This window comes from Sorex araneus, chromosome 7, assembly GCF_027595985.1.
Source record: "Sorex araneus isolate mSorAra2 chromosome 7, mSorAra2.pri, whole genome shotgun sequence".
Taxonomy (NCBI): Eukaryota; Metazoa; Chordata; class Mammalia; order Eulipotyphla; family Soricidae; genus Sorex; species Sorex araneus.
This window is the reverse complement of record NC_073308.1, coordinates 62,990,610-63,018,353: the sequence shown is the minus strand read 5'-3', so window position 1 is coordinate 63,018,353 and position 27,744 is coordinate 62,990,610. Positions and strand designations below refer to the sequence as shown.

General features: G+C 39.5%; 1 long non-coding RNA gene across 7 annotated transcripts in view; it reads left to right on the top strand.

The window, feature by feature from the left end:
• Positions 1–27,352, top strand: part of LOC129406433 (uncharacterized) — a 66,055-nt gene extending 38,703 nt beyond the window's left edge. For 2 of the 7 annotated variants that reach the window (XR_008631000.1, XR_008631002.1), the window contains 4 exons: positions 9,446–9,601; positions 14,044–14,123; positions 24,977–25,057; positions 27,134–27,352. This is a non-coding gene — a long non-coding RNA (uncharacterized LOC129406433). Of the gene's footprint in view, positions 1–1,923; positions 2,028–3,654; positions 4,591–9,445; positions 9,602–14,043; positions 14,124–14,376; positions 16,071–24,976; positions 25,058–27,133 lie in introns of those variants that run through there. The other 5 variants (XR_008631004.1, XR_008631001.1, XR_008631005.1 and 2 more) reach the window with 5 other exon arrangements.
• The last annotated feature ends 392 nt before the right edge of the window (positions 27,353–27,744 follow it).

The window sequence follows — 27,744 nt, the reverse complement described above, 5'->3', positions numbered from 1 at the left end:
AGAGTTGGTAACTTGCTACAGGTGAGAAATAATATGGGGTTGATGGTGGCAAAGGAATATTAAGGGCAAATGGGTAATTTCTGTTAATTTTCTATTCAACTTGATTGCTTCAGACTGTGCTGTTAGAACACTTAATAAAAAAAGGGTCTGGCACCCAAAGAAGTGTGGGAAATGGCTTTTGTTTTGTTTTTGGGAAATGTTTTTGTGGCCAATAAAATAATCCTTTCTAGGAGAGTAGTAATGCACATTTGCATCTCAAAGGATTGGGAAAATTTGTTAAAGAACACAGGTCTAATTTCCTCTGACCCATAGTTTCCCCAATAAACTTTTTGGAAAGTTTAAGAAAATCCCTACAAACAGCTCTCAGAACTATGTCTTAGCTTGAAATGACGCAGAGAGCAAGGAAGGAACAGAAAAGACTATTAGAGCTAGTTCACCAGCCTGCTGACAAATTATTCCAGGGGCCACGTAGCTTTGAATAGTCCTGAACTTCAATACTCTGTCTTCACCTTGACTTCTCTTTCAGCTCTGGTCTTGTAGGAGATAGTTTCACTATGGAGTTGTTCCCTCCACTCTGGGCCCTTCCCTTGTTGGCACAGCTGGTCTTCAGTCCCTGGGTTATGCACTAGGCATAAGTTTCACAGTACCTTGCATTTAATTTACCACCATGGGTTTCATCCTCACCTTGGTTCTAAGTCCTTCAGAGGAAAAACGGTTGATGCTTTTGTGCATTCCTTCTAGTACTGGGTGAAGTGCCCTGTACCATCACTGTATTACTGTCATCCCCTTGTTCATTGATTTACTCGAGCTGGCAACAGTAATGTCTCTATTCCTCCCAGCCCTGAGATTTTAGCAGCCTCTCCTTACTTGTCTTTCCCAATGATTGGAGGCTCTTTCAGCGTCAGGGTAATGAGACCTATCATTACTGTTTTTGGTATATCGAATACGCTACGGGTAGCTTGCCAGGCTCTGCCCATGTGGGTGGGATACTCTCAGAAGCTACAGGTAGCTTGCCAGGCTCTGCACATGTGGGTGGGACAATGAATCGTGATTTCGTGATATATATGTGTATATACATATACATATATATGTATATACATATACATATATATATTACTCTGTATGATTTGTTGCCTACTGTCTGAACTCCATCAAATATGGTGTGGTAATTATGGAAGATGGGTAGGTAGTGTCTTATAATGTGTCCAGAAAGCAGCCTGGAGCATTGTAGCAGCACCGGTTGGGTAGTGGAGGTCAGCTGCCGGGGCTGGGTCCCTTGGGGTGGGGAGGTTTCTCGCCCGCCCCCGTCTGGATGAGTCTATTTGCTCATCAGTGGAACCCTCTCTGAAGGTCGCATGAAGGGACTAGGCCACCTCCCTGCCCCATAGTAGTAGTAGTAGCATAAGGGATGTGGTCACTGGGGTTGGTTTTAAATTCTGTTCAGAATTATGGTTGCTGATGGGTAAGATCTCAGAGGATATTAGAACAGCACAAACATTCAGTTGGCATTCGCTGACACAACAGTGTTATTCACCAAAACACTCCTCTCAGGGATAACTGACACACCCAACAGCATTCACAACCACAACAGAAGAAAAGAGAGTGGGTCCCTCAAAATTTTAATGCTTTAAAAGAAGATGAAATTCGGGGCTGGAGTGATAGCACAGCGGGCAGGGCGTTTGCCTTGCACGCAGCCGACCCGGGTTCGATTCCCAGCATCCCATTTGGTCCCCTGAGCACCGCCAGGGGTAATTCCTGAGTGCAGAGCCAGGATTAACCCCTGTGCATTGCCAGGTGTGACCCCCCCCCAAAAAAAAGAAGATGAAATTCCCTTCATTACTCTGACACTTGTCCAGCATTCTTGAATAAAGTACATTCATTCCCTTCTTGTTGTATTTATTGTTGGTCTTTGTCTTTTATAAGGAGAACTGCAATCCGTTTAAAAATTTTACTTCCTGCTCACAACTTTTGATTACAGAACATTGAAATGCGTAAGAAGCAAAGCACATGGTATAGAGAACCTCCATGTAAGTATCACAAAGCTTCTAAAATGAACGCCCCATGGTTCACTTTGTTTCATTTCTCCTCCAGCTCTAGATATTTTGCAGCAAACCTCAGAAATCATATTATTTCATCCTTGACTCCCTTTTTAAACCTGACAAAGTAAGTCTTTGACAAAGCAAGCTCTACATGGGAAAAATTTAGTGATGATTTATAACATGACATATTGTTTGAAATCTGACATTTGATTTATATTCCGATTTTACAAAAAATACTTACACCAAATATCCTTTATTATAAAAGCCCCAAAGGTAGCAATCCTGAGAAATTTTCAAAGACAAAAATCAATCTGGTTCATCCAGTTCAGTTGGGTTCTGGCTGAAAGGAGCATGTAAACTATGCAGCTAATCCAGATGTTGATCTAGTGTTTGGGTGGGAAAAACATTTCGATTCTATTTACCCAATTCTCATACTTGTTTTCCTCCAGTCTGATTCCTTTGCATCAGCTTTATATAATTTGTTCGACTCCAAAATGACTGGTGGATTGCTGAGATTTCTCTCTCTTGCAGAGCTTTGGGTTTCAGTAGGGGAAGAAAGTCCTGTTTGTCAGGGAAGAATGTATTGGTGCAAAGTCCTACCTCTTCTTCCTACCATTTCACTCTCTCGAAGTCAGTTTTCCTCCTAGCACAAAAGAGAGTGAGGCTCATTTTGACATTCCTAACAAACTTAGGATGCAGGGAGGTGAAGGAAGTAAAACAGACTATGTAAAAGACATTTAAGGAGTCTATAATGAAACTCATTCAATGTCTTGATCTTTTGAGTTTCTGACGTCTCTCATTGTCTCTTGGAAAGGATTCATGCTCTCCTCCAGGTTGCTATGATGAGACAGATGTGGAACTTTTCATTTTCCGGGATTGTGTAGACTTCAGCTGTCATCTCTCCTGAATAAGTCAGCCTACGAGACAGCTCAGTTCAGGCCTTTTGTTATTTTTATTTTTGTGATAGTAAGATAAAAAAGGACTGATGTAAAGAGAGGACTGCATTTCTCAACTACATGGAAGGGGAACTTTTCTGCAGAGCAGTAAATGATGTGGGAAATAGCTGGAGAAAGATCTCTAAGACAGAAGGGGTGGGACAGAGGGATTTGGGGAACCAAAGAAAGGTGGAAATCGTTGTGTTCTTTCTTCCTACTCGTGCCCCTAGAGAGGTAGGACCCTAGGCCTCAGGCTCCTAAACTCAGCCACACCTCACCCTGCATCTCTTTTCTTGATCCACCACATGGCTCAAGACAGCCAGGGACCAGCAGGGATGAAAAATGGGAGGTTTATCCCGACGTTGCCAGTGAAATAAGGCTTCCAAGAATCTGTGCTGTATCCAGAAGAAAGGAGTGGTAGAGCCCCAATAACAACCTAAACAGAATTTCTCGCAATTTATTGACTCCATTAAATATTCTTTTGAAAACAGAAAGCCAATGTGGCATTTCTTAAGCTTGGGATGTGGAGTCAAATTCAGCACAGCTGCATTTTATGCACTGCCTAATTTACTTTCTCAGAAATTTTGAAAGAATCCTCAGAAATATTAAGGGAAATTACCCCCTACCCCGAATTATTCTATTAATGATTTTTATGTTTATCTTATTCTTCACTGTTGCAGGACATGTGCTCTACTGCCAAGCTACATCCCTGTCCCTAGCCCTTTCTTCTTTGGTTGTATGTCATGGATGTGCTTGTGTCTCGCTTTGCGCCTATAAAATTCACGTGTTAAAACTCTAATACCCAGTGTGACTGTATCTAGCAGTTAGCCTTTACAAGATTATTAAAGTTAAACTAGGGTATAAGGGTGAGTTCTTGATTCATTATTAAGGGTGTGTTCCTGAGAAGAGAAAGCAAGATGTTTGCACGGAGATGTCAGGTAATGACATGGCACAAAAGTGCTCATCTACAGTATCGAAGAGGCCACAGGAGAAACCAACTCTGCAGAAACCTGGATGTTGGACTTCAGCCTTCAACAACCTTGCTCTTTGAGCTGTGCTCTTGCCTTCACCAGCTGATGGTCTCTGGTTAGGGCCTCTCTTGCAAACCAGTGCACTACTTTTATTTATTTATTTTAGCAGGGTTTTTGTTTTTTTTGGGGGGATACTTGATGATGCTTAAGGGTTAATCCTGGCTCTGAATTTAGGAATCACTCCTGGCAGTGCTCAGAGGGGCATTTGGGATGTAGGGGATTGAATCTGGATCTTCCACATGCAAGGCAAGTTCTTACCCGCTGTACTGTTGAACCCATTCCACCGATGCACTGCTTTAAATACTTGCAAGTACAGGTCTTTGTTTTCATTGAAGATCTTCACTATTATACTCTAGTGGACTTAATTTTGCTGTGTGGGATTGAATAAAAGTATTCATTTTCTGATAAAGAACCTTGCATGGGTTGTAGAATATACTAAAAGGCCATTGACCAAGCAAACAGAAATCAAATTCTGCTCTAACAGTGAAAAAGAATCATGGTGCTTAGATAGTTAGGGGAAGTTCTTACTACCGTAAATTAGGTTCTAAATGCTTTCTCTATGAATTTGGTAATGCTGGCATCACACTAATCTTTCTTAATATGAAAGTGCCAAAGACATGTTGTATATCCAGGAAGACTATATTAAAACATAAAATTATTTTCTCACTACTGTATTTGCCTATTTGCTATCATTACAGTACTTCTTAAAATCTTAAAAAATTGAGAGTTGATCTGCTTCAGGTTTTATAACTCTGTAAACAGCAGGTTAAAGTTTATATACAATGTAAGAGAGAAAGTGTGTATGTGTGTGAGAGAGAAAATATATAAATACCAAATCAAATGTATAGAAATATTTTATATCCAAGGTTTCTTCTTTTTAAATAACTTCATTGAAATATATAGTTCATCTATCATGTAATTTTTATTAAGAAGACATAAAATCACCAGAAAATAATTCTTCTTTATTAATCGGTAAAATGCCAATCAGAACCACAATGATATATCACATCTTCTATGAGAATAACCTACATCCAAAATATTAGAAATGAGTATTGGGGAGAATAGGAAATATGGGATGAAAGAGAGTCTCATATATTTTTAGTCAGAAAATAAATTGGTGCAGCCACTTTGGAACTGAGTGTGAGGTGTTTTTCAGATTAAAATTCTATATAAATACCTTATGGCCCACCAATTTCACATCTAGGTATCTATCAGAAGACTAAGAAGATGATAATTTGAAAAAAGATATGTAAACCCCCTATGTTCATTGCAACATTATTCACAATAGAAAGGCCATGGATACCCATCATGAATGATGGAATAAAGATGCACGTGGTCACAATAAAGTACAATTCACTGCTTTTTGCAACATTGTTGATGGAACTGGAGGAAATTATAAGTGAAGTAAGGCTAAACAAAAAAGATGATTTCTGTGCAATTTCACATACATAGAATATAAAGAAACAAAGCAAACAAACGACAACATTAGGAGCACAAGAATAGAACTGATCATCAGTACCTGCATTGCTTTCCTTCGGTGGCATGTCAAAATGGGGGCTTCACCCATCACTTGTATCACTTGTATCACTTATCATCCCATTGCTCATCGATTTGCTTGAGCGAGTGCCAGTAACATCTCCATTTGTCCCTGTCACGTGCTAGTTTAGCCCAATGGCATCTGCTTGCTCCAGGAACATGAAGAGCCTCAAATTGTTTGTTGAGGGTATTGACGAATAAGTCTGACTATCTCATAGGTGGGCGGCCGGGAACTCAAGATGGAAACTGGCCTTTAGAAAGTACCTGGACAAGATACAGTGTGACACTTTCAGAGAGCCTGTGTGTTTTCCAAAACCTCCATACATTTCTCTTTCTTTCTAAAAGAGGAAGTAAAGATGCGAAATAAGATGGTTCTGCTTATCCCATCATTGTTTGACTTTATAAAGGTTTTTGTGGGCATTCTAGTCTACAGGGCTCTTTACTGGGCATAATGTCCAGGTTCTAGTCTGGAAAAATCTCAATAAAGGATTATATACATATATATATATATACATATACATATATATATGGTCACTTTATTCAAAAATTTATTGCATTTTACATAATAAAATCAATAGGTAGATGGGAAAATATTGTAAAGAAAGGATATTTTTATGTTTATATAAAGAGAACTTGTCTATTTTTATTTATTTATTTATTTATTTATTTATCTATCTATCTATTTATTTATTTATATTTTGCTTTCTGGGTCACACACAGCAGTGAGCAGGGTTTATTCCTGACTCTGCCTTCAAGAATTACTCCTGGTGGTGCTCAGGGGATCATACTGGAATGCTGGGGATCGAACCCTGGTCAGCCACATGCAAGGCAAATGCCCTACCTGCTGTGCTATAGGTCTGGCCCCCTTACCTTTATTTTGAAGTCTATAAAAGTATGACAAGACAGCAAGCCTTAGCCTCCAATAAATTTTCTCATTTCTAAGGGAGGGCTCAAGAAGTACTCAGAGGGCCAAGGGGCCACTCCTGGGGACACCTGGCCACATAGACCCAGGTATTTTAATTCTGAGCAGTGCTGGCAGCCACCAGGGCCACACTCAGCAGTACTACAGGGACCATGTGGCTCCAAGGCTGACATTTGGTTGCAAGGCAGGAGCTCCAGCCCGTGAAGTTATAGTCTCTTTCCCAAATTTATAATTTTTCAAATGACAAGTAACATGAGATGATAATTTGATTTTTGGGGGAAAATATTTTTATGGTTATATCTATGAGTTATTACTTTGCTTTGATAGTTCTAAAAAAGATAGCTGCATCCAGTCTCAAATTATTTTTAAATATTAATTCACTGTGAATATTATAGTGCACACTTCAGATGTTCAGCTTTATTGAGGTATAATTAACATATAAAATTATGAGGCATTTAGAATGCATTTTATGGTTATTTAATATGTATATGTTGTGAAACAATTCAGCCATCTAGTTAATTAACATATCATATCCATCGTCCAACATATTTATCTTGTTTGTTTGTTGGTTGGTTTGGATTTTGATGAGAATAGCTTAGTTTTCTTCTCTTAGCAAATCACAATTATGCAAAACATTATCAACCAGAATCCCTATTTTTTACACGAGTTTCTCAGATCTATTCATCTTAATAGTGAAGTTTATTTAAGAGAAGATGCGATCTGTGATTAATAATTAAAATGAATAGCTTTGGGGCTGGAGTGATAGCACAGCGGGTAGGGTGTTTGCCTTGCATGAGGCCGACCCGAGTTTGATACCAGCATCCCATATAGTTCCCTGAGCACCGCCAGGAGTAAATTCTTGAGTGCAGAGCCAGGAGTGACCCTTGTGCATCACTGGGTGTGACCCAGAAAGAAAAAGAAAACAAAAACAAAGACAAAAAAAACCCCAATAAAATGAATAGCTTTATTGTTCTACTTTCCTCTTAACTTTGAATATGAAACAAATCTGAGACATTTTACTGGTCAGTGCCTGGTCACAATCACCAGTATACATTGTCAGAAGACTACAGAGAGATACTGGGAATCTTTTGGTTTCCTTTGCATGAAAAGAGAACCTATGGATTTATCCTAGACTGCAGCAACGTGGGAGAGTCACAGTCACTTAATAATTTCTGCCTTTTTCTTGCAAGAATTGGATGTTTGAGGCACATGTCCCTTCAAGTGGCTTCTGCTCCTGTGGATTGATGAGGGATGAAGCACAGCCCACAGGTTGCTATGTTTCTGAAGTTTTCTCCTTCCTCTTTTAGTCTTCTTCCATCACCGGTAGATAGCATGTGAAGAAGGGCATTGTTGGAATCATGGTTGTCTTCCACAGCTCAGTTTCAAGAAGAATGTCAAGGACAGGTTCTGCCTACCAAATCTAGAAGCTGACCTCCAAATCAGAAGGAATTACCAACTTAGCAATTTGCCCAGGACGCTTTAATCATAATATTTCAAAGATGAGCACTGTTGATAAGTTTTTAAACATTACCTAGATCCATGAGTGTATTTGGCAATTGCCACTTTGCATATTTTTTACAAAGTACTGAGCTTTACAGAATTATTGAATCAGAAGGAAGAAAAGAGAACTTTTTGATGCACCTCATAATTAAAATTGATGTTGGTCAGCAGTGGAAGGTGAGCTTGACATATGTGCCTTGGTTTGCTGAATAAAGTCTTAAAATGTAGCAAATTTAAATAAATATTCATATAAATACAGTTACCCAGGGGTGGTCCAAAAGCATTTTGCTTTTTTTTGGCTCAATTGATATCTTTCCCTACAATACATGTATTACTCCAACTGTCTAAGCTGTAAAATGTATGAAATATGCTATGGCCTTTTACTGGGAATCGAACTCATTTCCAGAATTATAACATGCTCTGAAAAATATAAATTCAATAGTTTCAAACTCCAAAGCACTTTCTCTGTTATAAGTGGCCACCTTGTTTATTTATTGCAATTTCCCAAACACTTTCAATAGGGACATACCAAAAAGGTCTAATTTGTATAGCAAACTGGTTCAATCTTCCCACAGCCTGAAGCAAAGAACCTTGATATCTTGGTACACTCACAATCTGTTCCTGGGCATATGGGTTCATCTATTTTGAATGACTCTAATTGATCATCTCTCAGGTCCATTAACAGGCTTAAATTCTCATTACCTATAGCCCTAAACACTTCTTAGGTTCAGTGGGACCTATCAAAGCCCTTGAAGTGACCACTCAAATGAAATAAGATGACCCAATAGAAGATTGAATTGGGAAGGAGGGAACTTTGGAAGGAGAACTTGGTCAAAATCTGGGTCTATAATTTAGTAGCTCTAGAATATTAGGTGTGCTATGAAGTCACTCAGCGTCTCTGAGTTCTTGTCTGCAAAACCAAGGAAAACCAAGTGAGGTAAGTATTATACTTACCTATAATACTTTATGGTATTATAAAGTATACTTAGCTATAATACTTTATGGTCAAAAATAATGCATGTAAATTGCAAAGCATGGTGTGTATTTTCATACCTATTCACTAATTTTCTTTCCCAGGAAAAGTGAAATATAGAGCCTGAATTAAAATTATCTACCAGGCTCCTGGTGCAGAGCATTTATTCTTTTCTGGGAAAGCTAAACATACTCCTTGTGCTATGAAAGAAAAGTGATCATTCACCTGGAAATACATATGCTGAAACCCTAGTAGCCAATGTAATAGAATTAAAATTTGAAGCCCTTAGGAGGTAAAGTTTAAATAATGTCATGACAGTGGATTCCCAGGACAGAATCTGTGTACTCGGAGTATCCAGGGCTCTTTCTCTCCATTACGTGAAGAGCCCACAAGAAAGTGGCCATCATACACTAGAAAGAAGATTCTCCCTAGAAACAGATATAGTTGGTACCCCAATTGGGACCTCCCTGTCTCTAGAACTGTGAGAAATTCAATGTGTATTATTGCAGCTGCCCAGCTAATGGCATCTTGTTATCAGCCTGAACCAACCAAGATACTTTAATTCTATGGACTTGAGTTCCCTGACGTTGTGGCTCTCCTCCTGAATGGCGATCAACTCCTGCTATGTCAAAGCCAGCCAGCCTAGGGCCAAAAGAGATCATTTGGTAAGCATCCTACAAGAAACCAATATTTGTAGGGTACTTGAGTTTTCACAGTCATGGAATCATTTTATAACCTAGAGAAAAGGTGATACTCATTAAGATACAGATATAGCAACCTCCTAGGAACGAAGCATGGCATATGCAAGACGGGATTCGGTCTGTCTCAAATTCTGGGGCACCACTGTTCACAGTGTCCATGGATGGATTGTGAATTTTATTATAGATGGATAATAGGCCAATGGCTCAGGTCCCTAACCATGCCCATGGGGCTAGGGCCTAAGTGACTTAAGAAGTGGGCTCATCCCATGCCACGATGGTAGAGAAGGCAGTTAGGAAGGGAGGAGGTGTGTGGGGAGCAGACAGAGAAGGAAACTGGAGAGCCAAGAACTCAGAAGTAGATGAGCCAAAGCATTTTCCAGATGTTCTCCAGCAACCAGAATCATTTTAATTTGCTAAAAGAAAGAGTGTGATTTGAGGTCTCTGTGAGAAGTGGCAGAACTCTCACTGCCTAACAGTATCGCACCTTACTGTGGGCACAGACTAAGTTTTTTTAGTGTTCTGATAAGGTGAGGGAGCATTTCCCCCCCAAGCATTGTTTAGCTCTTAATTAAACTCTGAAAAGTGGAAGTGATACATAACAGCAACGACTCAAGTTGACACAATCCAGTTCAGCCATTGTTCTTGATAATCTTAGTGGATATATATTATAATTGTTCGGAGGACTGATTCATGGACTAGCATTTCTCATTTTTTGTTTTGAAGATGGAAGAGCTATAAAAATATGAGGTTAAGAAACATTAAGAGATTACAGTAACTAATCTACAGATATTTAGTTTTGTGGGGCCTAAGAAAACATAATGTTGTTATGACAAATTAGTGTGCAATTAAAAATAGAGGAATGAGAAACAGAGCAGAGAACTAGCTTATTCAGTGAAATCCACTCTCGTATCTTTCAATAGGAATTTGGAAAGAACCCCATTCTTCCGAGCAGCACTAATTTTTGTCTTCTCAGCAAATAACTAATTCTTCCTAGACTGCTTTTTGTCATTCATGAGCACTCACAAAGACTTGGGTTTGGACTTTTATTTCTAACTTGCTTTAGTGGATTGACCTAGTTGATAGATGGTAAAAATAATTTTACTTTATTTTGCGTGGACTATTTATCAGATATTGTCCTGGGGTGTGTGCATGTGAATGTGTGCCCATAAATGCATTATCTGTAATCTATATGACAGCCAAGCCAAGGTGGTGTTACAAGTTTCCTTTTCTATATGAAGACCTGAGCTCAGTTCCTTTGGAGACTGGTCTATATGGGAATCCAGCTTTATCTCTCTTTATACACGGTGTTTCTTTCAACAAGCATAGTTTGAAGGAGTATGGAGATGTCTGGTATCATAGAAACCAGATCAACATACAGTACATTTCACTCATTTATTCTACTAATTTGTTTTTGAAACTTTATTATGTCCTGAGTGATGAAAGGTGAGTATACACTGGTGAACTCAACCAATAAGGGAATTATACTATCCACATAAAATCATACTGTTTTGTGGAAGAGCCCGGTAGTTATCTGTTCTAGTAAGAAGAAAATCATACATAGTTGTTATCAATAAGTGCTATGTCAAATCCCCAAGCAGTTACTTGAAGAAAATACAAATATAATAATAAAAAATAAAAATATAACACAACCATTTGATTGTTGAATTTTGTTTTTTTTAGGATTACAAATGCATTTTCCCCTTTGAAACACGCTGATTCACAATACTGTTCATGATAAGATTTTGTACACATGACGTTCCAACATCACACACACCAGTAGAGTGTCTGTCTACTTCTTTCCATCCTTGTCCTAGGATCCCATCGCATCCCTGCTCCACCCACCTTCCTGATAAACTTTGTTCTATAGGCTAGGTCTCTGGTTTTTTTTGCCTTTGACCATTATTATTCCCTTACTATGTTTCTTTATATCTCATATGGCAAACATTTTCCTTATGGAGACATACTTTCAATACCTTTTTGGGAGCACACGATCATTCCCTTGCCTAGTGAATGTAAAGTTGAGACTCCTTAAATAGTTAATCTCCCTAACTCCTCTGTGAGTCCAGATTTCTGATTACATTTAGAATTAAAAATAATAAAGTATATTCTCATTGGTTCAAAGAAGAGTCTTCAAAAATATTGATACATACGAGGCCCTGGTACAGCATTTCAGGGAATCTATTTTTTTGCTGCTTAACAATTCGACATTATTACTAGTTAGCAGATAATTAAACATCATCTTGGAGTGTTTATTTTCTTGGAGAAGTGTGAACTCATTAAGAGTAACATTTATGTATCTAATTGATAATTAAAATTTATGGTCTCTCCTCAATACGTTCTTTTTTTATTTCAAAATGAAATCTAACAGACACACTATTTATTGTCCTACGTACTGACTAATGAGAGTTGTGGCATTTAATTCACCCTGAGCTCTCTTTGTCAACTTCTCTTGTCTTCACTCTAATCTCATTCACATCTTGAAGCTCACAGTCATTGCCTCTTTGCTCGATATGTTACTACCTCTAACTTGGTTTTGATGTACCTGTTTTACTTACAATTAGATCTCAAAGATAACCATATTCAATTTCTACTTTTACTGAGCATGAAAAGATTTCCATCAAGTGGAGAACTCTATGGTTGAAGTTTTAGTTTCCTTCTAACATGGCCAATGTAATTTGACTTGTCTAGATGTGCCTGAAAAGGGTGTCAAAAGGAAAATAAAGACACTTAGAAAGCCAAGAATAGTTGCCCATTGCTCTTGATATTTAGATCCTGTTGAAAACATAAAATCCCTTAAGTGACAAGAAGTCAAGTGCTTGCCTCTCTTGAGAAAGGCTAAATCAATGTTTTGACATAATTGTGTAAAACTGCTTCCCTAAAGAGCCAAATAAAACAACCAGATATAGGGGCTGGAGTGATAGCACAGCGGGTAGGGCATTTGCCTTGCATGCAGCCGACCCAGGTTCGATTCCCAGCATCCCATATGGTCTCTGAGCACCGCCAGGGGTAATTCCTGAGTGCAGAGCCAGGAGTAACCCCTGTGCATCGCCAGGTGTGACCCCCCCAAAAAAAAGCAAAAAAAAAAAAAACAACCAGATATAAGCCCCAAGGATGATGCATTGATAAATACTGTTCAATATTTCTTAAGATTTTGGAATTCAGTAAAAATGATTCCTAAAAGATTTGGAAATACAGGTAATCTGAGATGAATCTCACTTTCACTTCTGTTATGTTTTCACATTTTATACCGAGCTGCTTTTTGGATTTTATTTTGGTATGATCAACTTTCCTCTGATTGAACCGATTCTTACTGACTTAAGACCAGGTCCCTTGTTTTACTTAAAGCAGGAGACATATAGAAGTGAAAAGAAGCTTCACATTTGACCTTGCTACAGGAGAAGTTTATTTGAATAAAATTTTCAGCAGCCCAATGTCTGAGCTTGGAGGTTGGAAGCTATGCTGTCCATTGTCTCCAGTGTAAGAAGTGACTTCAGAATGTGGTGCCCGCTGCCGTAATATTAAAGCCGATGGCGCTTGCAATGTCAATCACAGGAATATTCCTTCTATGTTTCTTCCCATCAGAATACAACTGAGGGTCCTCCCTCCAATTCTTCCTAATTCTTCCTAATTGCCAGAGAAATGTAGCTCTGTCTACAATAGAGAATTAGGCAACTCCTGCAATTATCAGGTAATTATTACATAATTATACATGTGTTATATACATATATATGTATGTATATGTTATATATTTACACATGTGTATTATTTTAAGCATATGGTCCATATATCATTACATATAAATACATATTCAAATATATTATTATGTATAAAATGTATGTAGACATTTATTCTGAATTTATATATATGTATATATATATACACACACACACACACATATAGCACTGTAACACTGTCATCCTGTTGTTCATTGATTTGCTTGAGCAGGCACCAGTAACGTCTCCATTGTGAGACGACTTGTTACTGTTTTTGGCATATCGAATACGCCACAGGGAGCTTGCCAGGCTCTGCCATGCAGGCAAGATACTCTCAGTAGCTTTCCGGGCTTTTTGAGAGGGACATATATATATATATATATACATACATATATATAACCATATATATAACCATATAAATCTTATCTAAATGTCCACAGAAGAAAATATAGAAGAAACATACATTTAGAAACTTTTCTAGAAACATTCTTAATTTAGAGCAAATATGGTTATAATCCAGTTTCTATGACAGAGGTAAGGGGATAGATTTCAAGTCAGAAAAATGTGAACATACAGCAGTCAAGGGGTCCTGAACACCCCCCGAAACAGCTTGCTTTTTTGTGGTCCCACTCTGGTCTAGGCTCCTTTTCTCATTGCTCCGTGCAAGGTAATTACTCCTGTCTTCCTTACCAGGTTATTGAGAGCATGAAATGAACTCATACATGCAAGAACTTACATCCTGTGAAGCCCTGTACCACAGCAAAGTAGCATTAGTAAGTATGACACCATTTTTTAATGCCTGCAGTGATCCCTGACTGTTCATGTTAAAAATCTCATGGACCCAACTTGAAGCCAGTGGGAAATGGAATTGATCTATAACAATGTTTGCTTTGTTACAACATTTACATCTCTGGCAGCAAAACATTGCATTTTCGTGAATAATATTCATAAGAGAATGGCGTATTAATGGATTAGAAAAAATGGTTATGAGTATATCCTCTTCAAGAGAATAATTATACATTTCAGGGTGAAAAGTGCACATCACAGAAGCCTACCCTCTGGGGTCAGGACAGCTGCATGTCTAATCTCAGTAGCCAACTGGTGTCAGCTCTGCTATCACCATCTACACCTCCTGCTTCTATTGTGTGAAAGGTCTGGGGACCTGGGGACTCACACCCACAGCCCAAGTTGCTTTGGATCACTCCTGTCAATATAATGGTCGTCTAAAATGACCTCAATTAGACAACACTGTCACTGTCACTGTCATCCCATTGCTCATCGATTGGTTCGAGTGGGCACCAGTCACATCTCTCATTGTGAGACTTATTGTTACTGTTTTTGGCATATCAAATATGCCATGGGTAGCTTGCCAGGCTCTGCCATGCGGGTGAGATACTCTCAGTAGCTTGTCAGGCTCTCCGTGAGGAGCAGAGGAATTGAACACGGGTTGGCTGCGTGTAAGGCGAACGCCCTACCCCTGTGCTATGGCTCCAGCCTTAGAAAACACTGAGGCAAAATAATTTATGTGAATTGATTTGGGCTAACCATCAGGGTTAGTATATGTTTTCTTGCCCAGATGAACATCTGCCACAGTATTGATTGGCTAATAGACACCCAAGGGTTTTGTCCCCTGAAATGACGAGCTCCCTCTCATTCTGCCTCAGCTTTGTTGTGAGCGATTCACCTTTGCGTGCTTTCCTTCCTTGGCCAAAGACACGCTAGGTATTTGCTGGCACAGTTCATTCCCAGAAGCAGCTTGCTCAAGTGTGAGAAGCCTACAGGCTACACTCACCAGGAGCTGCTGGTCCCAGGCATACCCAGACACCAGCCACTAGTAAGTTAATGCTCTTTCTAAGACCTAGCTCAGGGTGCCCCTAGGTTTCTGATGCAAACGTGGTAGCTGTTTGACTTACATGCTGGTGTGAGTTCATTGAAATTTTGCCAGTCTTTGGAAGCCGTGTTTTCTCTAACACAAGCTCTCGGCTTTACACTGTATTTGCTTAGGGCCTGGAATAGAGAAGAATTTTGGATATTTTTATAGCTCCGAAGGACTCCCCTCAAAGTCAAGTTGCTTACTAATATTACAGAGATGCTATATATCCTCCTTTATGTCATTCTTTATGCTAAATTTTGAAATGATTTTGATCTCTATTTCTAAGGGAGATATTCATTTTCTCATGTAGGCAAGTGTGCAGAGAACATGGGAATACATTTGTGTCCCCATCCTGCCAAACAGTATCAAGATGCAGCATATTAAAATTTTAATTGAGATTGAGTGGAGTCATTTTAAAATTAGCAGAACAGCAGCGAGTAATAAAATTATGGTAGTGTTTTGGCATGTGTCCTGATATTCATATATTCACAAGTCTACCTTTCACTTGCTAAAATGCCGAATGATGATTACCTATGATAATCCTGTTTATGTTTCTTAGAGCCACAAGTTTAGTTTCAAACGGGCATAGTTAAATCTTCCATCTCTGGGAGAAATAATTTCAATTTTCAAAAATTCCCAGGTCATAAATTTTGCATAATATTTAAAAAAGAAGATCTTTGTTTTATCTGTGATTAAAAATGCAGTGGAATGTTCATGAATGCTACATTCCACCTTTCTGTTTATGGATGAATTTCTGGAATGCTGTTACATACATAAAAAGTAATTTAAAAATGTGTTTAACATGTATGTACTTAGAAAAATTTAACCTAGTGGCAGTATTCAATAAAAAAACTGAATAAGCTACCTTTATGTAATATTTGTATGCCTTTATTTCTACACGTGCAATAGTGAAATATTTCCAAAACTTAATGGTAAACTGAGAAAACTTTCACAATAACTTACCCTTTAAATATTATACAAGTCATTTTTAGAATGTGATACATCTTTGTATTTCTTTCAAAAGTTTACTGTGAACATAAATTGCTTTTATTTTAAGAAAACATATTAAATTATCATATAAATTTCAAATACTAAACAATCCATGATTAGCTAGTTGTATAATGGCATGTTTTTAAAAAATGAATGAAAGAACTGTTATTCACAAACATTGATAGTTGGGTTTTAGGCATATAATGTTCTAACACCAGTTCCACCACCTGTGTCAACTTTCCTCCAGAACCATGGTATCTTTATGTAATGAATTAATAACCGGTGATTAAATTGCAGATACTAACTCTTATTTATTACAAGTTAGTACAAATATGATAAAAAAAATCTTGTTGCAAAGTGCAAAACACAAACTTTTTTTTTTAATTTTATCGAATCACCGTGAGATAGTTACAAGCTTTCATGTTTGGGTTACAATCTCACAAAGATCAAACACCCATCCCTCCACCAGTGCACATTCCCCACCACCAATATCCCGGGTATATCTCCCCTTTCCCACCCTCTCCCTGCCTCTAAGGCAGACAATATTCCCCGTACTCTCTCTCTAATTTTGGGCATTATAGCTTGCAACACAGACACTGAGAAGTCATCATGTTTGGTCCATTATCTACTTTCGGCATGCATCCCAAGGATGGTAGATACAATGGCCAGGGGGATTGCCCCATAGCTGGAAGACTGCTTCATGAGCAGAGGGGAAAAGGCAGATGGAATAGAGAAGGGATCACTAAGAAAATGATGGCTGGAGGAACCAGTTGGGATGGGAGATGCATGCCAAAGACACAAACTTTTGGAAAGAAAATTGTATCCACAGATAGATAAAAATGTACAATGAAAGATCAAGTGATTGTCTTTGAGCGGTAGGAATGTGGATACTTTTGTGATTTTTAAAATGATTTTATGTTTCCCCCAAATTTCTAAAAATCACATAAGATTTTATAAGCAGAAAAAATTGAATAATGGAATATGTGGTCTTTGTATGCATCTTTTAAAATTCTATCTTGAACAGTCATGTCAAACGGAGTAAGGAAATCTAGGCACAGGAATAAGAATAAGAAAATTTGCTAAAGCATAACACAGAATATTTGGTGAATAGCAACTAGTTCTATAGAGATGGAGAGGGAGATGGAGCCAGATCATATAAAATCTCCTAAACTATGCTAAGATCTTTAGATTCTATGTAGGGAGATTATATAGCACTGTAATACTGTCCTTCTGTTCTTTGATTTCCTCGAGTGGACACCAGTAATGTCTCCATTGTGAGACTTGTTGTTACTGTTTTGGCATGTCAAATATGCCACGGGTAGCTTGACAGGCTCAGCCATGCAGGTGGGAAACTCTAGGTAGCTTGCTGGGTGGTTTGAGAGGGATGGAGGAATCAAATTCGGGTCGGCCACATGCAAGGCAAACGCCCTACCCACTGTGCTATGGCTCCAGTCCAGGGAGACTATAATGCTTATTTATTTCAGAGAGTCTAGTTTTGTTTCTTTCCTAGCAAAAAAGGAGATATTAATCATATCATCTGTTTAAAACAAGACTTCTTGGTTTACATAAATTATGTGATCATCTTATATCAACTGACTAATTCTATAGACGTTTTTGTTTTTGGGGGTCACACCCAGTGATACTCAGGGGTTATTTCTGGCTCATGCACTCAGGAAATACTCCCTGCGGTGCTCGGGGGACTATATGGGATGTTGGAAATCGAACCCGGGTTAGCCACACTCAAGGAAAACACCTTACCTGCTATGCTATCACTCCAGTCCCCAAACTGTATAGACTTTTTACTAGAATAGCACAACCAGACTACAAGTTGTGCTACTGCTCTTTCTCTTTTAGAAAGAGACCCTTGATTGCATCCTACTAAATGAATGGAATTGGATTAGAAATGTAAGTAGAGAAATCAATCTACTACTGCAAAGCTTATAGTAACTAAGTTAATAGCAGTTGAGTTGATATGAAGTAGATAGGAGAGAAAATTCATGTTGAAGAGAAGGCTGATACATATATATGTGTATATATATATATATGAGAAAATGAAGGTGTTTTAAGTTTTTAGGCTATGTACTAACCAATAGAATGTTCTGCATTGATGAAATTGTCCGATGTGTTTAATCACTAGCTAAAGTGGCAAAGTGTGAAGTTAAATTGAATTTTTAATTATCTCCCATTTTAATTAATTTCATATTGAATTCGAATAGCACCCTGTGGTTTGTGGGTTTTAGATTGAAGAGAGCAACTGTAGATATTTAACTATAAGGCATGAGAGATGAATTAGTCTTGGAGATACAACTTTGTGAAGGATTAGTCAGTAAATGCATTTGGCAGTGGAGGCATTTTATATGGAGAAGAGAGAAGGACATAATAATTAGGGGATTGACAGAGTATATGGAACCTGCAAGGAAGATGAAGAATAAGAAAAGATGGGGGTAAACTGAGGAATTGGAGTTGGTTTAGAACTCAAGAAGACCGAGAGTGTTATAAAATGACCTGACCATTTTCTCATTTTGTAAGGCATTCAGGTAAGATGGACATACTGGAAATATTTCAGTAGGACCACGATAGAGGTAGGGAGACATTTAGAGGTCAGTAGAAGAATCTAGAACTCTAAATAAGAGTTGATTAGCTTCTGAAGAGGACAATGCTGTTGAAACTCCACCCCCACAGACAGGGATGAGGACAGATTTCAGAAACAAAAGCAATAGGTCTTGCACATAATTCATATGCAGACCCAAGGGAGCACCAAGGGAAGTGTGTGTGTGTGTGTGTGTGTGTGTGTGTGTGTGTGTGTGTGTGGTGGGGGGAGTCACAGAGTGGAGAGGGGTAGGCTGAGGCTTAGGGTTGACTAAGAGGAGGTTATTGAATAGACAAAATTATGCTCTTTGTTTGAGATGGGAGCTACAGTCTCGGAAAAAGATGAAACATGAAAATTGAGCCCTTTTCTACCTTTTCTCATTATGTTCCAGTTTTTGAGGAATTGTGTGCAAGATTTCTGGACGTAGCTACTTTTACAAGCACTGATGGTTTGTGCCATTCAGGAAGGAAACCTGCTTCATAAGTTCAAGATACTGCCTCTTTTCTTCTTTGATGATATCAGAAAAGGACCTTGAGGTTTGTTTAGCAGGACAACTGCAGCAAAGGGCCACAGATTAAAGAAAAGAGCAACCCCAGAAAGGAAGACAGAATCAAAACACCCTCTTTTCTTCCCATCCTCCAAGTAAAGATAATAATTTTAAAAAATGATTAAGAGAGAGGGACTCAAGAGAAAAGTTTACTTTGGAAACTTTAAGACAGAAAAGACAAATAAGAATAAGCCATTCAATTGGTCATTAACCCAGCAAACATGGTAGGTTCTAGTGCTGGCTCCATCGTAAGTTAAACCTCGGAATGACCTTGTAATATAGGTCAATTCACTTCCCTTCACTTCCCTTTGGGTATCAGTTATCCAAAACTAGATTAATATTCAAAATTCATATTTTAATTTTACAATTCTGTTAGTATAAAGGCTAAGTTAAAATTCTATCTAATGTGTTAAAATAAATCAGGAGGCATAAAGACATGCTAAATTTCAATGATTTGCATCAGAAAACTTCACTGACTGCTTCCAAGATGCATTTTATCTGATTTGAATGGCTGTGTTATAATCAGTCCGGTACAGGAAACCAAGGTTAAGATGGATAATGCAGACAGAGTTTCCTAAAGTTCAAAAAAATGTAAAATGCTTTAGGAGTTATTTTAAATTACAAACAACAACAACAAATATTGAGTTTGTGTCTAGCTAGGCTGAGAACCTGAAAGACAAGTTTTAGTTGAAAGTTAACTGTTGAAAGCTTCTTAAAATTGCCTAGAGGGGTAGACAGAGTGCTGGGCTAGAGTAAGCAATTTTTAGATTTTTGCCTTCAATTCTTATTCAATTCAAAAGAAAAGAAAGATAGGAAGGAAGGGAGGAAGGGAGGAAGGGAGGAAGGAAGGAAGGAAGGAAGGAAGGGAGGAAGGAAGGAAGGAAGGGAGGGAGGGAGGGAGGGAGGGAGGGAGGGAGGGAGAAAGGAAGAGTGAGAGAGGAATGGAGAAAGGAAGTGAGGGAAGAAGGGAGGAAGGAAAAAGCGGAAAGGAGGGAGGGAGAAAGGGAGGGTGGAAAGGAGGGAGGAAGGAAGGAAGGGAGACAGGGAGAGAGGAAGAGGGAAAGGAAGGAAGGGAGGGAGGGAGAAAGGAAGGGAGAGTGGAAAGGAGGGAGGAAGGAAGGAAGGGAGGGAGGAAGGAGGAGGGAGAGGGAGGGATGGAGGAGAGGGAGAAAGGAATGGAGAAAGGAAGTGAGGGAAGAAGGGAGGAAGGAAAAGAGCGGAAAGAAGGGACGGTGGAAAGGAGGGAGGAAGGAAGGAAGGGAGAGAGGGAGGGAGGAAGAGGGAAAGGAAGGAAGGGAGGGAGGGAGGGAGAAAGGAAGGAAGGAAGAGTGGAAAGGAGGGAGGAAGGAAGGAAGAAAGGGAGGAAGGAAGGGAGGAAGGGGGAGGGAGGGGGGAGGAAGGGAGGAAGGGGGAGGGAGGGAGGGAGGAGAGGGAGAAAGGAATGGAGAAAGGAAGTGAGGGAAGAAGGGAGGAAGGAAAAAGAGCAGGAAGGAGGGAGGGAGGAAGGGAGGGTGGAAAGGAGGGAGGGAGGAAGGAAGGAAGGAAGGAAGGAAGGAAGGAAGGAAGGAAGGAAGGAAGGAAGGAAGGAAGGAAGGAAGGAAGGAAGGAAGGAGGGAGGGAGGGTTGAAAGAGGGTGGAAGGAGGGAAGGAAGAAATGAAGGAAGGAAGGAAGGAAGGAAGGAAGGAAGGAAGGAAGGAAGGAAGGAAGGAAGGAAGGAAGGAAGGAAGGAAGGAAGAAAGGGAGGGAGGGAGGGAGGGAGGGAGGAAGGAAGGAAGGAAGGAAGGAAGGAAGGAAGGAAGGAAGGAAGGAAGGAAGGAAGGAAGGAAGGAAGGAAGGAAGGAAGGAAGGAAGGAGAAGGGGAATAAAGGAACCTGGTTGTTCATTGATTCAAGAAAAGTTAGGTCTGGTAGACTAACTAGAGTTCAGTTCATAACCATGCAGTAACTGTGACTTTGGGCACTAGGGACAAGCTCCTGGTTCTTCGTTTCCTATCAGTAAAGACAGGAGTCTGGGTCAGAACAATTGAAAAATCCCTTCTAAATCAACAATGCTACAACACTGACAATGTAACTCAGTAGACCCAGGATTTTTGGTTTGTTCTCAAAAAAGCGAAATCATAGTCACGGGAAAGAGTCACCCACTCATTTCATTTTAAAATGAACATTCAGTTGGAGGGGACTGTTTTTCAGTTAACTGATAGGAACCACGGATTAGAAAAACGAATCTCCATTTTCTTTAGCTAAGAGAGAAGGGAGTGCCAGAATCACTAAGATGTGCCCAGGGATTCAGCTAAATCTTGCAGAGGAGTCAGTTCTCCTGTTATCTGTGTCCCTTCCTACGTAGATAGCATGGATTCCAAGAGCTCAGCATCTCTGTTGCAGGAGCCAAAGGCAAATCTCTATTCTAGAGAAGGAATACAGGGAGAGCTGAATGTGAGCGTACTCTGAGACACTGGATTCAACTGGTTAAACGGATGCATGTTCTGCACTTAATACACCATTAGCAAATATTAGTGAGTCCCCCCCCCCATGCTCACGGGGGTTTTCACACTTGTCTCATGTGGGGAGGTTACTCTGCAGTAACAAGCAAAGTATATTTTATTGAAGAGATGGCAAGCCCTTTTGTGAGCCTAGCTCTTTCCTTCCACTAAAACCAAGAAACAAACAAGCAAACAGAACCACCCAGATTTTCTTTGAAGATATCACAAGTTTCCAAGAAATAGTATTCCCCCCCGCCCCACCCAAACCAAGAAGTCTTTCAAAACTCTGTATGGTGCAGACTTGGGCAATAATTTCAGGGTCAGAATCTTGAAAAGAATCAAAGCATTTGCAGAGATTCTGGAATCAAGCTGGCCCTGTGTCTTTGAGACTTGAAGAAATCACTGAAGTTTGCAGGGTCATTGAAGACAGTGAAGGACCAGGGGGTCATCTGGATAAGTGTCGTGGAATCACTCCTCTGTTCCTTGCAAACATAGTAAAACAATAGTGTGATACCTTCTTTGAGAATTGCTGTTTTCTTTCCTCTCTTACTATAGAATTTGTAAGTCAATTTAGTTAGTACAAGGTCCATAAGAAAGCAATGCTTTCTCTTAATATAAACCCTGATGGGGGACCCAATACAGCAGACCCAGGTTTGATCAGCTGCACTTCATATGGTTTCCCAGCCAGCCTGAGTGCAGAGTCGGGAGTAAGTCCCAAGCACCTCTGGGTGTTTCTTCTTGCCCCCTCTCCTCTCCCCCCTCCCCAGCACCAAATAAGAAGGCCCCAAGCAAACAAAAACTTCATGAGACTTTAAATATCAGGTTCAAGGAAGAGGGGGGTATAATTTGGGCTGTGATGTTCTTGGTTGCTGGGTTCTAGGCTTTTCATAACTGCGTGTCCTCCTCCTCCAGCCCTGACTGGGGAGACTGCAGTCTAGAACTTTCTTCTCTCTTTTGACAGGTACATTTTCAAAATCTCTTCACTAGTTGGTTCCACAGCTGTTCAGTCATAGCATTTCTTGAAAAGTAGTGAAAGAATCTATTATCTACATTTACTTTTTGGCTTTTTGGATCACACTCGGCGGTGCTCAGGGGTTACTCCTGGTTCTGCACTCAGGAATTACTCCTGCTGGTGCTCAGGGGACCATATGGGATGTCGGGGATCAAACCTGGGTCGGTTTAGTGCAAGGCCAACTCCCTACCCACCATACTATTGCTCTGGCCTCTACCTGCATTTTCTGATTACATAGTTCTGTACTAACATTCACTCCTTCATTAGAAAAGCTTTCTCACTGTCACCCAGGAAGCGAGCAATCACAATTAGACCAATATTCAAGTTGTGTTTGGTTGATCAATTCTTTCTTTGACCTGTTATTATCACTCTGGGTCATTCCTTTTCTCTCATCTTTCCCATTTTGGTGGCATTTTCCCTCTCCTCTCTCTCATCTTGACTTTTTCTCCCTCCACCTTCTTCCAGGATGTGAAATTCTTCTCTTAGGGTTTCATCTAACCTTTCCAGTCTGATAACGCAAATGAAAATTTCTTGCTTTGATGTGATCTCAGGGTTGCACTCTTGAGCCTCCAGTTATTTTTTTGTGTGCTTCCAACTTGTGCCTTTTCTTCTAGGTAGGTGGAAGTTAATTATGCTTTGCATGAGAGAATTTCACTGAAAAGTAGCTAGTGTTTTTATTTCCCCCAGAATATCTTAACAGTTTGACTTTATGTAAGCCAAAAAAAATCAAAACAAAACAAAAACAAAAAACCCCAAAGAGTTGATTATACAGAAGGGCTGTTTGTAAGTCAGGTGCATCCTGTATCACACAACATACTTCCTCTGTCCCCTCTCCTCCCCCACCCCCACAAGAATATACATAGCATTTCACACAATGAAGGCACTTTACATTCAATTGATATGCATTTTTATATAGATTTAAAAAAAATCTCTTTAAGTGTATGTCTGAAACCCAATCATGAATAACTTTGCAATTCATGGCGATTAAAGAATAAAACAAAAATATCTCTCTTTAAGGATGTTTTAAGTATAAATTTCTTTTAATTAGAATAAGTATTATCTATTTTTGTGTGTTTTGGGTCACACCTGGCAGAGCTCACTAGGAATCACTACTTCAAGGGAAGCATAAGTGATACTGGAGATTGCACCCCGATGGCCATGGGTAAAGCAAGAGTCCTACCTGCTGTCTTAGTGCTCTGGCCCCTAATATTTATTTTTTAATTAAGACAACATGATTCTCAAAGTTATTCATAGTGGAGTTTTAAGTTAGTGGAGGCAGAACTTCATGTTAGAACCTCTCTTTGCTTTCTGAAGTTATGCAAATACAAGGTTAATATTTAATCTTGGGTGGGTCTGAATGATACTGAAGTTATCTATCCCAAGATGTAAAGTGGACTGTTCAAGAATATAAAAAATTTTCTCTCACATAAACATGGATACTGAAGAAAAAATTTTATGATGATAAATTTGAAGATTGAAGTAATCAGAACAAATAAGTACATTTAAGACCACAATTGATCAGACTCATTCAAGAAACCAAAGTCTAACTAGTTCTATTGAAGAAACACAATTACTCTTTTAAAATCTCAGAAAGCATTATCTTGGCTCAAAAAAAACATTCCCCAAGTTTAAGGAAGAAATATCAGCAATGGCCAATTACTGGGTCATTTCAAGAAAAGGATCAACAGGTCGTTCTCACTCATGAACATCAAAGCAACAAGATCTCAAATAATATTATGAGAGAGAATTCCACAATATGTTAACGGGATAGTATTTCACAAGGGTGGCAGGCACGGCCTGTGAGAGAGCCCACTTGTACTTCATAGCACTCACTTCTTGCTGAGGGTTTCTTTGGGGCTGCCAGAGACCCTCTACCTTCCTGCGTGAAGGTTACAGATACCAGAGAATTAACACTTTCCAGGAATAGTCCTCAACAAATGATTGATTGGAAAGGATGCGTTGGTTTATAAATATTCCAGCTGCTCATCTCTCAGATGGAATAACTCTGAACCCTATGCCTCCACTATTTCCCCGAGTTCCCGGTAGGCTGCCTTTCCCGTCAGCTACCACAGTTTCTGGCTTGTAAGTTCACCCTGTATTAACGTCCTTTGCTCTCTCCCCTCTGCCTCCACAGCGCCTCTGCCTGTACTTATTGGAAAGGAGCATAAGCAGATGAAGACATGCTTACTATCAAAATTAGCTTAAGCCTGTCAAGGTAGGTTGACAGAGACAAAAAAATCAGAGTGGAGGATAAAAAAGAGTCATAAGACAAAATAGCACAGTGTGCGAGTGTCCAATGAAATACCTCCAAACTGTTTTTCAAGCAGACAGTACGAACGCTTAGGTTTCACAGTTGTATCCTAATGATATTATTAACTTTGTAATCTGACCTGACTTGTGCCATTAGTACATGGATGATTCTACTGATACTGTTCAGTGGTCTTTTAAAAATGCCTTTCCAGTTCATGTCCTCACTAGAAGTACAAGTTTCTTGATAGTAACAACCACGTCTTAGACCTGTATTCCATCCTCTGCAGTACTCAACAGGGAATTGCTAGATATATATATTTTCAATTGTTATAATGGGTGGAACTGGAGAGATTGGAAATTTAAATAAATAGAACAAACATAAAATGAAAATTTGTGGGGAGCTCAGGGTTCCTTGTTCCTGGCTCTGCACTTAGGAATCACTGCTAGCGGTGTTTGGGGGGGAGTGTTTGGGGGGAGCGTGCGGGATCCAGGGATCAAACCCGGGTCAGCTGTGTGCAAGGGCAGTGCTTTCCCTACCCTAATATACCTCTAGCCCCACATAAAATGATTATAGCAAGCTACATTACACTGAAGTTCATCCATTGTGAGAGCACAAGCATCGTGAAAAGTAATCAAAACTTCCATAAGCATAAGGTTACCTAGTTTATATTAAAGATGGTCCAGGGAGAAGGAGCAGAGGCTGAGAGAAAAGCCCTTTGAACAATATCAGAATGTACACTGGGTATCCAACTGATATAAGTAAATATTTATCCTTAGCTACTGATACAACAAAAGAAAATATGAACTATTCCATTCAAGAAATTAATGTCTAATTTAAGAGTTTCCCAGAGTGAAATATACAGGTGAACTGCATGCTTATTTTTTTTCAATTCTTGTGAGCCCAATGTTCAGTGATTGGCCCTGTAGTCCTTGGTCTCCGAGGTCACAGATGTGGCTACTTAGGGGACCTTGCTGGGCTAAACACTGAACTCAGGGTTGAACATGCCTGACATGTGCTCTACCACTTGAGCTATCCTCTGCTACTTGCATTGTTTTTTTGTATGTTTTTTTCAATTATAAAACTGTTTTGTGGAGCCATTGCCAGCAGTGCTTGGGGGCTACTAGAGGTCTATCTGGTGATGCTACAGGAATTAGTTGGGGAGCAAACCCAGGGCTTCACACGTGCAAATTATGATCATTTTCACCACATTCTTGGACACCAAACTCAAGCTATTTCAGGAAGATTACCAATCTTCCTGAAATTAAAAAATTTCAGGAAGTCAATTGAAAAAAAAACCAAAATCAACAGGCAAATCTTTTTCATGATTTTAAAGGCAAAATTCTTAAATACAATATCAGCCACAAGAATGCCACAATAGGGACCAGTATAGTGGGTAGGGTGCTTGCCTTGAAGAAATTGATCTGGGTAGAGTGCCTACACTTCATATGGGCCCCTAAGCCCACCAGGAGTGATCCCTGAATACAGAGCCAGGAGTAAGCCTTTAGCATTACTGAGTATTCACCCTACCAATAAAAATGTCATAGTATATTAATTACAATACCATACATAAATTCCAAAGAGTTTGTAGACCTAAAGGAGAAAGGTAACCTCATAAAGCTTCTAGAAAATAACATTAGAGATGCTTCCCTTTCCCAGCTTTATTTAGGTATAAATGTATATCTGTGTGACTTCAAAAAGAATAAATTGTTGATTTGATATGCTACATATCTGCAATATGCAAACCAGGCTAGTGTTAGCTAATATCTAGTGTTAGCTAATATCTCTGTAACAATTATTTCTTTGAGATAACAGTAAGTAAGACCTAGTCTCTTGGCAGAATTCAAGTATCTCACGGAATTATTAACTGAAATCTCTATGCGGTACACTAGATTCCTGGAGATATTCATAGCTGGGGGATTGTACCCTTCAACCAACACATCCCATTTTCCCTGCTCTCAGTCTCTGATAAGCCAACTTCACTTTCCAATTCTATGACTTTTTGATGTGGGTAACTATCTAATTGCTGAGTTCTCTTTTTAGAGTGTGGAAGGCTTCCGAGTTACACTCAGGTGCTCAGGACTGGCTCTGTGGTTCCAGTAATGCACGGGGACTATGAGGTAGGGTAAGGGGAACACAGACCTTCCAGGATCATCCTTGGAACTATCTCTTGGGTTTCTTGATTGTTGATCTTTGGGAACAAAGATTATTGTCTAGGTTGCTCTGTCATTGGCTACACTTATAAAGAGAACATAAAAGATCTAAGTGTTTGAAACATTAAACGCCTTTTTTTTTGTCTTTTTGGGTCACTCCCAGTGATGCTCAGGGGTTACTCCTGGCTCTTCAATCAGGAATTACTCCTGGCGGTGCTCAGGGGACCATATGGGATGCCAGGGATAGAACATGGGTAAGCCACATGCAAGGCAAATGCTCTACCCACTGTACTATCGCTCTGGCCGCACATTAAACCCTTCTACAATTAAGACTAATTCACCTAGGAGAATAAAAACTGTTGATGGATTCATGTATGTATGCTATGAAGATACAGCTTTAGAATTCATTTTAGGGGCACCTGGGGATGAGTCAGTGATCAAGTACTTGCATCCCATGTGTGAGGCTTGAATTTTATTCCTTGAACCCTTCAACCCCCCCGC